This window comes from Perissodus microlepis, chromosome 6, assembly GCF_051167445.1.
Source record: "Perissodus microlepis isolate ML-2025 ecotype Zambia chromosome 6, ASM5116744v1, whole genome shotgun sequence".
NCBI classification, from domain to species: Eukaryota; Metazoa; Chordata; class Actinopteri; order Cichliformes; family Cichlidae; genus Perissodus; species Perissodus microlepis.
In genome coordinates this window covers 40,950,727-40,966,016 of record NC_140466.1, presented here as the reverse complement: position 1 = coordinate 40,966,016, position 15,290 = coordinate 40,950,727, and positions in this window count along the sequence as shown.

Below are 15,290 nucleotides of genomic sequence, written 5' to 3'. Positions count from 1 at the left end.
TTCCATTTGAGAATAACATAAAAACGATGACACATTTAAAGAGTTTTTAAAAACAGAATTTCTAAAAACATAGCTATTGCTCCATTGATATGACTTTCATGGAGGTAATTCCATCTTTATGACACTTTAAGGGCAAGTTTGTAGTTTATTTCAACGTTCAGTAAGTTTTGCTTATCAGTTTAGCGTTTTATAGTTTTTATTAGTTTCTTTGTAAGGCCAGTCATTTACAGTCTAGCATAACTTTTCATTTCCCCAACTCTTTACAACAGCGTTGGCGAGAAAGCCATACAGGATAAAAATGATGTGTTCTGGTGGCAGAGACGAGGTTTTAGAGGCTAAACAGGAATCAGTGTTGGCGATGGGGCTATAAGACTGGACAACTTGGGAAAGACTGTAATATGTTTGCTGTAGTCTTTCCTGTCAGCAGCGTAGCAACAGGTGTGCCATTTGGTATGTGAAATGGAGTGTTACAATGTTTCCAGTCTTACTGTGCAAATGAGTTGAAAGTGCAAATGTTGTATGAAGGATTTGATCGTTTGATTCTGATTATATGAAACTATTATTAATGGTAACAAAAGTGTAATTTTATGAAAAGATACTTCAAACTACTGTCTGCTTCAGAGTAAAAGATCTTTGCCAATGGTTGTATCTCTGCTAGACTGTGCAGAAGACAGAGTTAAGGAGAAAATGGGGGTTGCAGAATGTGCAGAGGAATTCTCTGTGAGGAAGGCATATGATTTATATTTGTTTAAGTGCTGAATGGAGCTGATTCTATGTGTGTGCGTGTGTGCGTGAGTGTGTGCATGTGCATCGTCCTGCTCTGTGTAATCCATCTATGTGAATGGGAGCTGTTGCAGTAATTTAGATCAGTTTGTCTCCTGATAATGATACATAATTAGACTGTAGGTCAGTCGGTCAGACTCCTGATCTCTCCCTCTCTATACATCCTTCTCTCTCTCTCTCTTTCACACACAGACACATGCAACCATGCACACATGCACACATCTATCCCCCTATATGCCCTCTTCTCTGATCTTAGTCATTCCTCCTTTGTATAAATAAATCTGACAGAGTAGCAGGGTTATGTGTCTGTGTGTGAAAGAAAGAGAGCGAGGTGGAGGCAGGGAGGGGGGGAAGGGGCAGAGAGAGAGAGGAAGACGGAGAGAGAGTAAAGCTGTGTGTGTGTGTCAGGCTGCGTGATGATGTGCAGGTACATTCCAGAGCAGCGGAAGTTTCTTTTCAGAGTAAAGTGTTGTTGTTACCTGGGCTCACACCTACATGCAGTTCTGTAGGTAACTGTGTGCTGAGCTTTGCACAGATGAATATAATGTTGTGGTACAACAACATGAATTCTCATTTAAAATTAATAGGACAAAAATGCAAATTTCATAACAAGACAGACTCACACAGCTGCAAATGAAAATAAAGACATCTTTATTTAATCAAGATATATTTAGATGCATATTTTAGACGTGATTTTCTAAAATCTTAGCTGTGTAACAATACATTTTCAAATTATTGTTAATATGATTAAAACTGGCTTAAAGCTTTAACTTGACAGACTGACCAAAAATATTGTATATTCTATTATTTTTTTATTTTTTAGCCACAGTTAACTTTTCAGCATCTCTTAGACAATCAAGCAAATGTCTTTTTTGGAGACATGGAGACTATTTCTTAATTCTTCAGTGGTCTGATGATTTAAAGTATTTACATTTGAAACCCAAAACATCCAAATTCACTCTCAGTGCCAGCGAAACAGACCATCCTTAAGGTGCAACAAATAAACAAGTCCACGAGAGAACATTCAACCAAACATGGATTATGCTTTTTAAGAGGTAGGCACACTGTTGAAGTGGACCATAAAGAGAAGACTTCACACAGAAAATCATCCCCATATTGTCAGTGCCATAGAGAACAAAGAGATGGTTAATCTAAAGGATTACAGGTTTTGTAAAACTGCACAGGTTGAAACTGTGAAAAGGACGTGATATGAAAACAGAGCAGGGGCATTCTCAGTCATGTGAGAAACAGCAAAAAACATCATGATACACTTTTTACGTACACTCACATGTTCAAAAAATAGATAAATAAATAAATAAATAACAGGATCTTGTTTGATAGGTAGGCAGAGATGCAAATCACCACATCAATAGATTGATAATAATCACTAACATATGTGTAACCTTTGTCTCCCTGTATCTTTAAAAATAAAAAGGTAGTTAGTCTTTGAGGCACCTGCTTCATATCCTACTTTGTTTTTAAAGAACTGCTTTTACAGTTCTCCTGTGGATCAGCTGTGGTGATAAATATCATCCTCAATGTCCCAGCTCTGGGACTAGCATCGACTACCTCATCTTAGACTTAAAATCCAAAAGACACCGAGCCATTGACCTTGTGATGAGCATACTTTAGATCCAAGCATCATCTTTTTGTAGATTTGTTGCTGAAACATAATCAGAAAGTAATTTGAAAACAATACAAAAAGTTACAAAGGAAGTGTAAAAGAATTGGTCTGGTGTGGGATTTAGGTGACAGGGACTAGTAGCCCCTGCCTCATAACTAGGACTTTGCTATATAATTTCACAACCTACCACCAGACTGTGTTGAAGCCATGTATTGCTTTTATACAAACTATTAAGCAATAAATACAAATTATTACCTTTAATTTTTTTTTTAGAAAGTATTTAAAACCACATTTAAAAATGTGTTGTTGTAGACACTTTATCAAATATTCATTTTTTTACTGTCATGCTTACTGTCACTACTAGTTCTTTTACACTAGCTGGCTCAAAATTTAGACTTACAAATAGTAGCATTAATATTAACATTAGCACAAATAAAATTGTATATATTATATTACATATAGATACTTTGGCAGAACACCCACCTGCTTGGTAAACTGAAGCATTTTTTTCAGCTTGCATAGTAATATTGTGAATGAAAGTATTTTAACCCTTACTAGTAATATCTTCGGTCAGCTCTTCAAACAAACCAAACTGCTGGTGAATACACATTTACCACCCTACTACCCTACCTGCCTACTGGTAAGCTACTGATATACTAAAACAGCTATTTTAAACATCAGTATCAACTTTATGGTAGACATCCAAATATAAAAGTAAGTAAGTAAAGTATAAATTAACATATGCGCAATATTTATTTACCTGTTACAAAGTTGCATAAATGTTAGTAGAAACTTGGAAAGATCTATCTAATGTTCTATAAACCAATGAATTAACATTATTAAGTACCAAAGTCTACTTACCATTTCAAACCAGTTATTACAAAGTGTTACTAAATATTATCTTATACTGTTTTAGAATAAATTATTTTAAATACCAGCTACTTGCTATTGAAGACTGCATGCACTAATGCTGCATTTTAATCACAAGCTTCAAGTAATCCCATGTGCTTCATTTATTACTCTTGCTATAGAGAGTATAGCTGTTCCAACAGTTAGAAAGTCTGAAATCACCACCGCTAGAAAACAGCTACAATTAAGAGAAAAATGCAAACAGTGCCATGATTAATGGATCACATCAGCTGTCTGTGTGCAGGTAATTAGGTGGTCATTAAGAAGTAGTCCAAACTACGCTTTCAGTTTTCATAAGTTGATCTGTTCCCACATTTTACTGAGCACACACACACACACACACACACACACACGCACACGCGCGCGCGCGCGCAGGCACACACTCAAACACACACACTGTATGTTTTATCATATTTTCCTAAACTCAAATAATCAGTCACGTAGTTTGTACACCCGTGTGTGTGTGTGTGTGTGTGTGTGTGTGTGAGGTTTTTTATTGTTGACAAACAGGGGCCTCAGTGTGTTGGTAATCCTATCTTTCAGTTCTGGGTCAACACTAATCCAAATACACATTTAAGTGTTTTTATTTAAAATTACAAAGGAGCTCTGTAAGCCAGATTTTTCTTGATTTGATACAATATCCTTATTAAACATAGGCTAATCCAATCATGCAAGTACATGTAAACATTTACTGTTATAGCTGTCAGAGTACTGCATTCATGCAGGTGGAAACCATAACATGAGATAAACCAGGTGCAATGGATGGATTGATTAACAGAACTAACTATAAGATATAAGAACAAGATTTATTGGAAAATTTCATTGGATTAGGCACCAAAAACGTCTTTAACACTGATTTTGTGTTTTTATGAGTTATTAAAGTCTATCCACTGTCCTTTGTCCCCAGGTTCTCATATATTATTAGTAGGGCTTTTTTAATTAATTAACCAAGTTTATAAATCGGTTCATACACTTCAGTGATACATTCTGCACTTCATTTTTTTTTGTAAAAACCAGTTCACTCTTTTCTCTGATCTGTTTGTTTTACAGGGTGAAGTGGTCACCGGTCTTTAAATTAGGACAGGGAGATTACATAGTCTATAGTTGATGGTGTGTTCCCAAACGCCCTCTGTGGTCATCTGTCTTAATGGCAAAACTGTAACATAGTTTCCACTCTAATGTGAAGGAGATGTAAGAAGAGACAGCCAGCAAGGTTCTATTCCTGTCAAAAGGGAATTCTTGGATGTGTCTTTCTGATATTGTAGGGTGTAATATTGTAGGCAATGAAAGACCTATTTAATATTGTAGAAAAACTCAAATAAAACCTTTTCCAACACCTTCCCCCTGGTAGGCGCTACAGGGCACACCAAAACAAGCAGAGATCTGTACAGCTTCTCTCCAAAGCCCACTTAGGACAGTCACAGTCAGTTAAAACATCTGCTGCTGAATCGAGGCAAGCTGTGTATACAGTCTTGTACATACAAACAAACAAACATACATAGACAATAGATAGATAGATAGATAGATAGATAGATAGATAGATAGATAGATAGATAGATCGGAGGTTTGAGTAGCGGATGAACTCTCCTTTCCAGCACCCTGGTATAGACTTTCCCAGGGAGGCTGAGGAGTGTGATCCCCCTGTAGTTGAAACACACCCTCCGGTCTACCCTTCTAAAAGATGGGTACCACCACCCTGGTCTGGCAGTCCAGAGGTACCACCCCTGATCTCCATGCAACATTGTAGAGGCGTGTCAACCAAGACAGCCCTATAACATTCAGAGCCTTCAGGAGCCACCCCAGGTGCTCTGCCAGCAAGGAGTTGTTTAAGTGACCTCGCACCCAGAGATAGGTGAGTCGTCCCCCTCCTCCCCAGACTCTCCTTCCTCCACGGAAGATGAGCTAGTGGCATTAAGAAGGTCCTCGAAGTATTCCTTCCACCGCACAACAATGTTCTCAGTCGAAGTCAGCAGCGCTCCACCCGCTCTATACACAGTGCAGGTAGAGCACTGCTTTCCCCTCCTAAGTCGCCTGATGGTTTGCAAGAATCTCTTCGAGGCAGTCCAAAAGTCTTTTTCCGGGGACTTTCTGAACTTCTCCCACTCTGGAGTTTTTCCGCTTGGCCTGTCGGTGACTATCAGCTGCCTCCGAAGTCCCATAGGCTAACCAAGCCTGATAGGACTCCTTCTTCAGCCTAGTGACTCCCTTCAACTCAGCTGTCCACCATTTGGTTCGGGGGTTACCACCAGGCTCCTTCCCCAGCTGAAGGGTGACATTCCATCACCCAATTGCTTACCTTTGTAGCCAGAGGTCGATCCACCAATTTGCAATGGGAGACCTTCAGGCAACATAGTTCCTTGGATCCCTGAGACACAAAAAGTCCTCCACCACGATAAGGTAGCGATTCACGAAGGGGACTAACAACTCATTCATTCCTTATTTATTCTGGCATGTTTGCAACATAAATATGGATTATATGTTATTTGGTTCTGTGTCATCTTGTCAGAATTGTCTCTTGTCTACTCTGCTATGTACGCTGAGAGCAAAGAAATAACCAGAGCCCAATAAAGATGATTCTGATTCTGATTAATTGACTGTTGCAAGAACCTACAAAGCAACCAGAGTGCTAGATCTTAAAATCTCCAGTGTCAACTTATCCTTAGGTCTTATAATGAGTTCCAACAGAGGACAAGTAGGATAAGTGCAGTAGGAAAATGTTCTAAGGAAATATATGCTAAATAAAACTGGTCTTCCCCCTAGACCAGAGAATTATGACCCTTTAGTGGGTTAGCCCATGAAGGTTTTCCATGTCACCCACTGAGAAGTTTCCTTTTTCACCCAGAATCCACAGAGAGACCCCTGTACTTTGAATTTAAATGCATATAGAATGTATGGGATTTTCATGTGCACTGATAGTTGATGTAAAAGACAAACAAGTCTACAATATTAATATTAAATGGGATGTATAATTCTCATGGGGGGATATCAGAGATATCTGAAAGTAACATGAATCCTACATCCAGGCAAAGTTGGGCATCGTATCATAATTTAAACACTAATCTACTAATCTGCAGTGGTTTATATACTCTATGTACTATATACTGACTACTAATTCAGTTAGTGAAGGGAAATGCAGTGAATAATATTCTTGATCGGTCATACAGCACCGCTAATCATTTCTGTGCTTTGGAAATTGTCTGTAATCCACCACAGAATTAAATAAACTCTGTTTTGCATTTTCTTTGTAACTGTACTGGTGTCTGACCTACAAGCCTATCTAAAACTCTTCAACATGTTTATGTTTCACAGCAGATTTTCCAAAGCCAGGAGTACTCTGCAAACACTTGTGAAGAGAGTGAGGCTGCATTCAGACAGACAACACTGCGCATAAAGACCCAGCAGTCTTTCTCATCTGAAAGCAGTGAATGGCCTGTATCAAATGAGGGTGCCAACTCAGAGAGGTGTAGCAAGAATAATAATTGTGTACACGGTAATAACTGAAAGTGTATGTGTCAAAAAAAAAACCCAAAGCAACAGAAAAAACAGAATCAGATTGTACACATGCTCGTTTCCAGCTCCCACATAAATTTGTACACAGTAACAGGCCTAATATTCCACTCTCTATTTGCCAGCATCTGATCACAAATTGTTGGTGCAAAACACCTCATAAAGAAGAAAAAAAGTAAATGTTTAAACACTTTATATTTACATTGCACCATGCAGTTGCATTATGCTCCAAAGGTGAAGATGACAGATAAAGTAACTACAGAAAGCAAAGTGAGTTGCTGGTGCTACTAAACTATATAAAAACTAACATTTTATTTATTGATATCTTAATAGTATAAGAACATAGTTCTAATATATGAAAACTCCTGATGCTCTGCTCTGCGTGTTTAATGCTTTTTATTACCACCATCTTTCTACAACAGATGATAATATTATTATTAGTGACTCTGGGTTATCTGAAGTGAAAAGCACCTGCCAAACTATAGCATTACCCTTTGAAGCATATAAACCAGACATCTTTGCATTAGAAGATTTAATTAACCATCACACCTGACTCATCTGTGTGTTAATGAGGTTACTCCTGCTGTGCTACATGCATAAATGTGTGGTTACACTTGTTTCTTTTTTCCCCCTTTTTTTAACGTGAGCCTTTAGGTCTCATTTATTAAAGTTACATATTTTCCCTTCAGAGTCCCATTATTTATGCTAAAATGTCTGCCTGATTGCAGGTATTAATGGGGCTCAGTACACATATATAAAGAAAATAAAACAAAGAAAAGAAACAAAGACATATGATGTTGCTCTGTGTACACAGGTGTTTTCACTCTATACTGATCTCTGTGTAGAAATCTAACTAAAAACTTGAAACAGATCAAACCCAAGTTTTTAGCTATCAATCTGTCAATCCTTTCTGTGTCCGGGGGTTTGAGGTGAGGTTTGAAACAGATCAAACCCCCTCTCTGTGAATCACTACCTTATCGCAGTGGAGGGGTTTGTGTGTCCCAGGGATCCCATGGGCTATGTTGTCCGGGGGCTTTTGACCCCTGGTAGGGTTTCCCATGGCAAATTGGTCCTGTGTGAGGGACCAGACAAAGAGCGATTCAGAAGACCCTTATGATGAAAACATCGAGGGAACAGTTCACCCTGCCCAGAATAGGGTTACCGGGTCCCCGCCCTGGAGCCAGGCCCGTGGAGGGTGCCGGAGGGCGAGCGTCTGGTGGCCGGGCCTTAGTCCATGAGTCCCGGCCGGGCACAGCCCGAAAAGGGGACATTGGCCCATCCTCCCGCAGGCCCACCACCCGCAGGAGGCACTGTAGGGGTCGGGTGCATTGTGTACCGGGCGGCGGCCAGGAGTGGAGGCCCTGGCGGACTGATCCCCGGCTACCAAGACTGGCAATTGGGACATGGAATGTCACCTCTCTGGCGGGGAAGGAGCCTGAGTTAGTGCGTGAGGTTGAGAGGTACCGGCTAGATATAGTCGGGCTGACCTCTACGCATGGCTTGGGCTCTGGAACCAGTCCCCTGGAGAGGGGCTGGACTCTGTCTCAGTCTGGAGTTGCCCCTGGTGAGAGGCAGCGGGCTGGGGTGGGTATTCTAAAATCCCCTCGGCTTGCTGCCTGCACGTTCGGGTTCTTCCCGGTGGATGAGAGGGTTTGTTCCCTGCGCCTTAGGGTCGGGGGATGGGTCCTGACTGTCATCTGCGCTTATGCGCCGAGTGGCAGTTCAGAGTACCCAGCCTTCTTAGAGTCCCTGGTGGGGGTGCTGGAAGGTGCTCCACCTGGAGACTCTGTTGTCCTGCTGGGAGACTTCAGTGCTCACGTGGGTAACGACAGCGAGACCTGGAGGGGCGTGATTGGGAGGAACGGCCTCCCTGATCTGAACCCGAGTGGTGTTTTGTTATTGGACTTCTGTGCAAATCACAGTTTGGCCATAACGAACACCTTGTTCGAACATAAGAGTGTCCATAAGTGCACGTGGCACCAGGACGCTCTAGGCCGCAGATCGATGATCGATTTTGTAATCGTATCACCAGACCTGCGACCATATGTTCTGGACACTCGGGTAAAGAGAGGGGCTGAGCTGTCAACTGATCACCACCTGGTGGTGAGTTGGATCAGGTGACGGGGAAGGATGCTGGACAGACCTGGTGCACCTAAACGCGTAGTAAGGGTGTGCTGGGAACGCCTAGCAGAGGCCCCAGTCCGTGAGATCTTCAATGCACACCTCCGGCAGAGCTTCAACAGCATTCCGAGGGAGACTGGGGACATTGAGTCCGAATGGACCATGTTCAGCGTCTCCATTGCCGAAGCTGCTGCATTGAGCTGTGGCCGCAAGGTGGTTGGTGCCTGTCTTGGTGGTAATCCCCGAACCAAATGGTGGACACCAGAGGTGAAGGGAGCCACCAGGCTGAAGAAGGAGTCCTATCGGGCTTGGTTAGCCTGTGGGACTCCGGAGGGAGCCGACAGGTACCGACAGGCCAAGCGGAATGCGGCTCGGCCAGTGGCTGAAGCAAAAACTTGGGTGTGGGAGGAGTTCGGAGAGGCCATGGAAAAAGACTTTCGGACTGCCTCGAAGAGATTCTGGCAAACCATCAGGCGTCTCAGGAGGGGAAAGCGGTGCTCTACCTGCACTGTGTATAGTGCTGGCGGAGCGCTGCTGACGTCGACTGAGAAAATTGTCGGGCGGGTGGAAGGTATATTTCAAGGACCTCCTTAATCATACTGACACGTCTTCTGAGGAGGAAGCAGAGTCTGGGGATGAGGGGCATGACCCACCAATTTCCGGGGATGAGGTCGCTGAGGCAGTTAAACAACTCCTTGGTGGTAGACCCCCTGGTTTGGATGAGGTCCGCCCTGAGTTCCTGAAGGCTCTGGATGTTGTTCATCAGACTGCAAGAAGTAATGGAGAAGAGAAATATGTTGTTTTGGCACTGCACAGCTTTGAGCCATACACTTGGCCCAGTTCTTTTAGAGACTGGTAGAAAATTTGCCCATAAATATGCCAGACTCAAATAGACTCAAGAATATTGTAACTTATATTGGCAGCAGTGAGATGCCCAATTGTACTGCATATAATTTGCACCTGGCCTGATTCTCACTGAGTTAAAGTATCTATTCTGAAAATTATCTCCATAGTGGCAAATGATGAGTCATGATGCCTTCCCTTTCTACAGGGAAGCAGGCTAGAACCAGAAGATAAGGACTGAGCTAGTGTGCAGAGAACAGTGCAGATGGAGGAAGACCAGCAATGGAAATAGCTGAGCAAACCCAGTGTAAGTGCAATAAAACTGAATATGAACCAAGCACCTCCAGGGTCATGTTGGGTATCCCAGTAACATAACTCCTGCTACAGTGGCATCCACCCTCCTGACACACATGTCAGACCCATAGGACCTGCAGCCAGGCTGTGGCACAGATGTGACAGAGCTAGCCACCACTCATCGCAAGTAGGTGGTGGTGCACCAGCAACAGCCTGAGATGCTACGGACCCAAACGGAGTGACAGTGCAGTTGTTGGAGACTTTAACTCTGTCTGAGTCATTTCATCAAGCGCTGCCGCTACCAGTGATCACGTTGCACAAGATGTGGAGTGGGATGATCCTGAATCCTTTCTGGATATGTTCGAGGCCACGGAGGTAAGTAAGTAAGCAAAATCTTATTTATATAGCACCTTTCAAGATAGAAATCACAAAGTGCATCATAAAAAAATACCAGAGCATTTAAAACAAATAAAAACAAAAAAAGTTAACAAACACAATTCCAAAAACATGAGTTTTTAATTGTTTTTTTTAAAAGAGACTATTGAGTCCACAGACCTCAAGCTCAGATAAAGACAGTCCCAGAGTCTGTGGGCCACAGAGACAAAAGCTCTCTCTCCCTTAGTTCTCGGTGTAGGCATGCCAGTGGCCACGGAAGAGTGTTCACAGTGGATAACGCCCCTGCTTTCCAGAGAGGCCATGCGTCGTGAGACAAGCTCAAGGATGTCTGTTGGGCTCCTTAGAACGTCCATCAGAGACACACCATACTAAGCATTTTCTCTCTGCCTCATCTCCTCAGGTCCTGGCAACTCAGGGACTGCATCCAGGTCACAGGGAGTCATGCAGATGTCAGGGCAGGAGTGCTGGAGATGCAGGTATAAATATCCCATAGTGTCAGTAGAAATTAAATACAAGGGCAAAAAGTATAGAGTTAAGGCTTTGGTTAGCTCTCTTTACTTCTCGATACCGATTGGTCCAGTGGGTTAAAAACTTGGTGGGACAATGTGTAAGGGTGTACTGACGACAGATAGGCAAATGTGATTCTTGTGCTGCATGCAGTCTGCCAATTGCTCCAGAGAGGAGGGGTTATAATTATGGCTGGTCACATGAGATACAGCAAAAATTGTAGTGAATTTTATTGTTCCTGCAACTGGGGGGATGTGTGCTGGTGGTGCACATGTTGCCTGGAATGTCAGCTGGCAACACACTACCTTTAATGGAGGTCCAGTTTGAGCATGGACTCGATCATGCCATTTCACCAGAGTGTGTTGGGATATCACTTTGTATTATTTATGCAACACAGTATCCCAAAACAGTACCACTGCCCAGAGTCTCTGCAAAGAGTGTAGTCAGGGGCTGTTTCAGGTCATCTCCTAAATCAGCATCGTGAAAGAGGTACTGACTGTCAGGGCACATTGTTCATGTCGCTTGGTAAAACAACCGTGCAAATTACTAGGCTTTAAATAAGTCTGAATGAGCGTCTACCTCCTCAGACTGATCTTTTCTCCCTTTGTACCATTATTGTTTGGCAGGACGCACTGTCGATCATTGTATTATTTAAGGAAAGCTGGGAAGAATATCCAAGATTCAGTTCGTCTTGGACCTGAAGCAACACTACACACGCTGGGGAGACTACTATGGGAGGATTTGCTCCAGGAATGCCAGCAGCACCTATACAACAGAAGGGCTAGGCTGAGACAATTGACACCAGGAGACAGTCTTTCTTCCAGCTCCAAACTACTCACCAAGTAGTCTGTACTCACCCTTTGTGGTCACCCAGTGAGTCCGGGACGTACACTATACTTTATAAAGCACTTAGAGTGCTCAGGTAGAATAGAAAAGCTATATAACCAGTCCATTTACCATCCATTTATCATTTACTATGAACTTGTGCCATGGAGCAGAACTGGAGCCACACAAATATACTACCTAAACCTTATCAAAGCATGGAGAGAGGCAGACTCTGCTTCTTTGGTGAGCCTGGTAAAGGATAGACATCAGTTAGGGCCTGAGGTGCCAAATTCATCCATTTCATCCTCACTCCTTTGTGATGACCGTCTCACACTGGTCCAGAGAGTGGATTTTGGTGCAATGCAGATGTGTTCTGCAAAGCGTGACTACCAGGCAAATAGTATGGTTCAAATTCACTTTTATTGCTCTCACAGTGTGTTCACCCAGCTAAGTGCCTCTGTCGATCATATCCCATAGTCTGCTTTATGATTTATGCCTGGCAACACTTTCTGCAAAAAATGCACTATTTTGTGTGTTAAGTTACTACATGGAGAACAAAGCATCTGGTACTAGGAGCAGCAGCACAAGTCACAAAGATGTGGAAAAACAAACTAGTTTCCTTCACATTCACATTTTTTAAAAATCTCAAATTCCAAAAAAACATCTTATTTGAATTTATCACAAGCTATCTGTAACTCCTTGAGACCTTGTCTCTTACTTGGGAGCCATTTTTAACATTTTTCATTTCTTTGAGCTATGTGATATTAGTTGGACCTGACAGTATAAAAACCATCAAAAACCATGACCAAAAAAAGTATTGTCATTGAAGACAAAGTAAGTCTTGATATGGGAATAGTGGGTTTACAACCCAACATTCAAAAAAGTTGGTATGCTCTGTAAAATACATACAACAGAACAGAAGAACAGAGAAAATATCAAAGGTTTAAACCAAGAAAATGTACCATTTTCGAGCAGCAGCACATCTCACAAAGTTGAATCCCCTCCTTTTTGTCTGTACAATTCTGGGAACTCAGGAGATCAGTTTTTGGCCTTCTGGAGAGAAATGTTATCCCGTCTAGTGTGAGCGTTAATGTGTGTGTCTTGTCCCTTGTACACAGATACTTGTCCAAATTCTCTTAATCTTTTAGTGATATGTCCTTTAGAGGAAGTCTTTACAATTTTACTTTGATGGAAATTATTTTGATTATTTTTATTTGGAAACACTTGTCTCCATGGAGATCAACAGAAACAAGCCTAATTTCTCTGCAGCCTGAACAAAACCACGCTCACAGCACTCACACTATACACTGTACATGTTCATCAATTTATTATTCAAATAATTATTTAGGATTATGTGCCTGACTCAGTACATGTTGATTGTATTTAAATCTGACTTTCATTTTATATGATATTAAATATATATACATTCAGAATTGTTATACTTTAATGTAGGATAAATGTCAGGAATACAAGTGAACTATCAACAATACAAAGACATGTTAACTGATTATAAACTGAATGAGTCAACCAGTGAAAAGTACAATTTGGATTCCTTGTCTCCTTCCCTTTTTTTCTTTCCCTCGCCCTCTTTTTTCTTGTCCCTGTGTTTACATTTTGTTTGGACTACAGGAAGCCATTCTTAAAGCAGTGCTACAGATAGAGTAGCATGTGCATATGGATGTGTGGATAAGTGCGTGAGTGATGTTGGAGTTTCTGGCACAGAGCCAATTGACCATAAATAAAGCTCTAAAAAAATGGAAATCTCATTTGTCTGCTGGTAGAGAGAGAGAGGGAGAGGGAGAGAGAGAGAGGTAGTAGTAGTAAATGTAGACTGTATATTTTCGGAATTTCTGCCAAGAGCATTTTTAAGCATTGTTTAAGATTCTTGGTATCACTGGCAAGTGTTAAGTCAACTCAGTATTAAGTTGATTTAAATCACTATTAAGTCAACTATGTTCTGATGTACACCAACAAAGGGGCAATGAGACTCTTTGGTTAGCTAAAATGATGAAGATCCATGTGAAGCTCTACAAAGTCTGCACACTGGTTGAGTAGTCAGTTGCAGGTTTGTCAGCCAAAAGTCTAGTTGGGAATGTTATGCCCTGCATCAATTGCTACTCTTTAGTTGTTGTTTTGAATAATATCTTTTTTGCCTTTTCTTTTTGGTTTTACTTGCTGGTTGGTTTAAACACTTAAAAACTACTTGCTTAGGAAAAATGTATGGTTTGGGATCATTCATAACAGTAAGCCTTCATGTTAAAAAATTATTATGAAAGTCTCGTACATCACCGGAGGACATTTGTGTGTAAAAGAAACCAGCAGCTCCTGGTTTCATTTGGAATGATATTTCAGTTCATACACATACAGTAGCAATAAAAAGTCTTATTTTATTTAAATCTGTTAAAAGTAAACATGTCTGGGGGGTTTTGGCCAACAGCAGATGCATCAATTTAAGGACTGGATGCATCTCTCAGTGTCAGGATTTTGCAGGATTTTATCCAGCAAAAATGTTATCTGTATCTTAAGGACATGACTTTCATCTACTTTCCTCAAAAAGTCTTTTAAGCATGTACTGCATGCCATGCTGAGATTATCTTTGTATAAAAATATGATTTTATGACTGTCAAACTGGGAAAAGTTATCAGTTTTTGCAATAGGCTGCTAGTGAAAAGTTCCCAAAGCCGCCATTTAAAGCTGGTTCTTTGCTAAAGGGCAAATAATAAAGATTTACTTCAGTTTTCAGTTGCCTTAAAGCACTTGATGCAAATGAGACTATTATTTCATTATTATTACTATTTTATTTATTGATTTTTTTTGCAGTAAAACTACTAAAATTACTCGTATCAGGTCATGCTTTTCTTGAGCTTACTGACAGAAAACTAGGGTTCACCTTTTCCAGTTAAATATTTGTTTATTGTAAAAGCCACTTATATTGCCTACCTATGGACAAGAATAGAATAAAATAGATTTATTTCCTTTTGGTTAGACACAGTACAGACAATGTTTATAATTCTCGTTCCAGCAGCAGTCTTTTCAATAAACAGTCTGACACTCTGATAAATTGCTGCAGTCCAACACGGTTTGTTAACACTGTTCTTCTCTCCCTCTCTATCTTTGGCTAGCACTACTTCTCCATCTCATACATGCTTGTAGAGCAAAAAAAGCTGCAGCCTTAACAGTATTTCAATTTTTTTTCTTAAGCATGCCTATTTTTAAACAAAATCTTCCATCCATCTGCTTATCCTTTTCAGGCTCGCGTAGGGGTGGGGGCACTGGAACCTACCCCAGCTGTCATAGGGCAAGAGGCGGGGTACACCCTGGACTGGTCGCCAGTCTGTCGCAGGGCTAACACGCAGAGACAGACAACGATTCGCACTTATATTCACTCCCACCGGAGCCTGATGGTGGAATTGAACGCAGGACCTTCTTGCTGTGCGGCAACAGTGCTAACCACCCTGCCACCCTGCTGCCCTAACAAAAT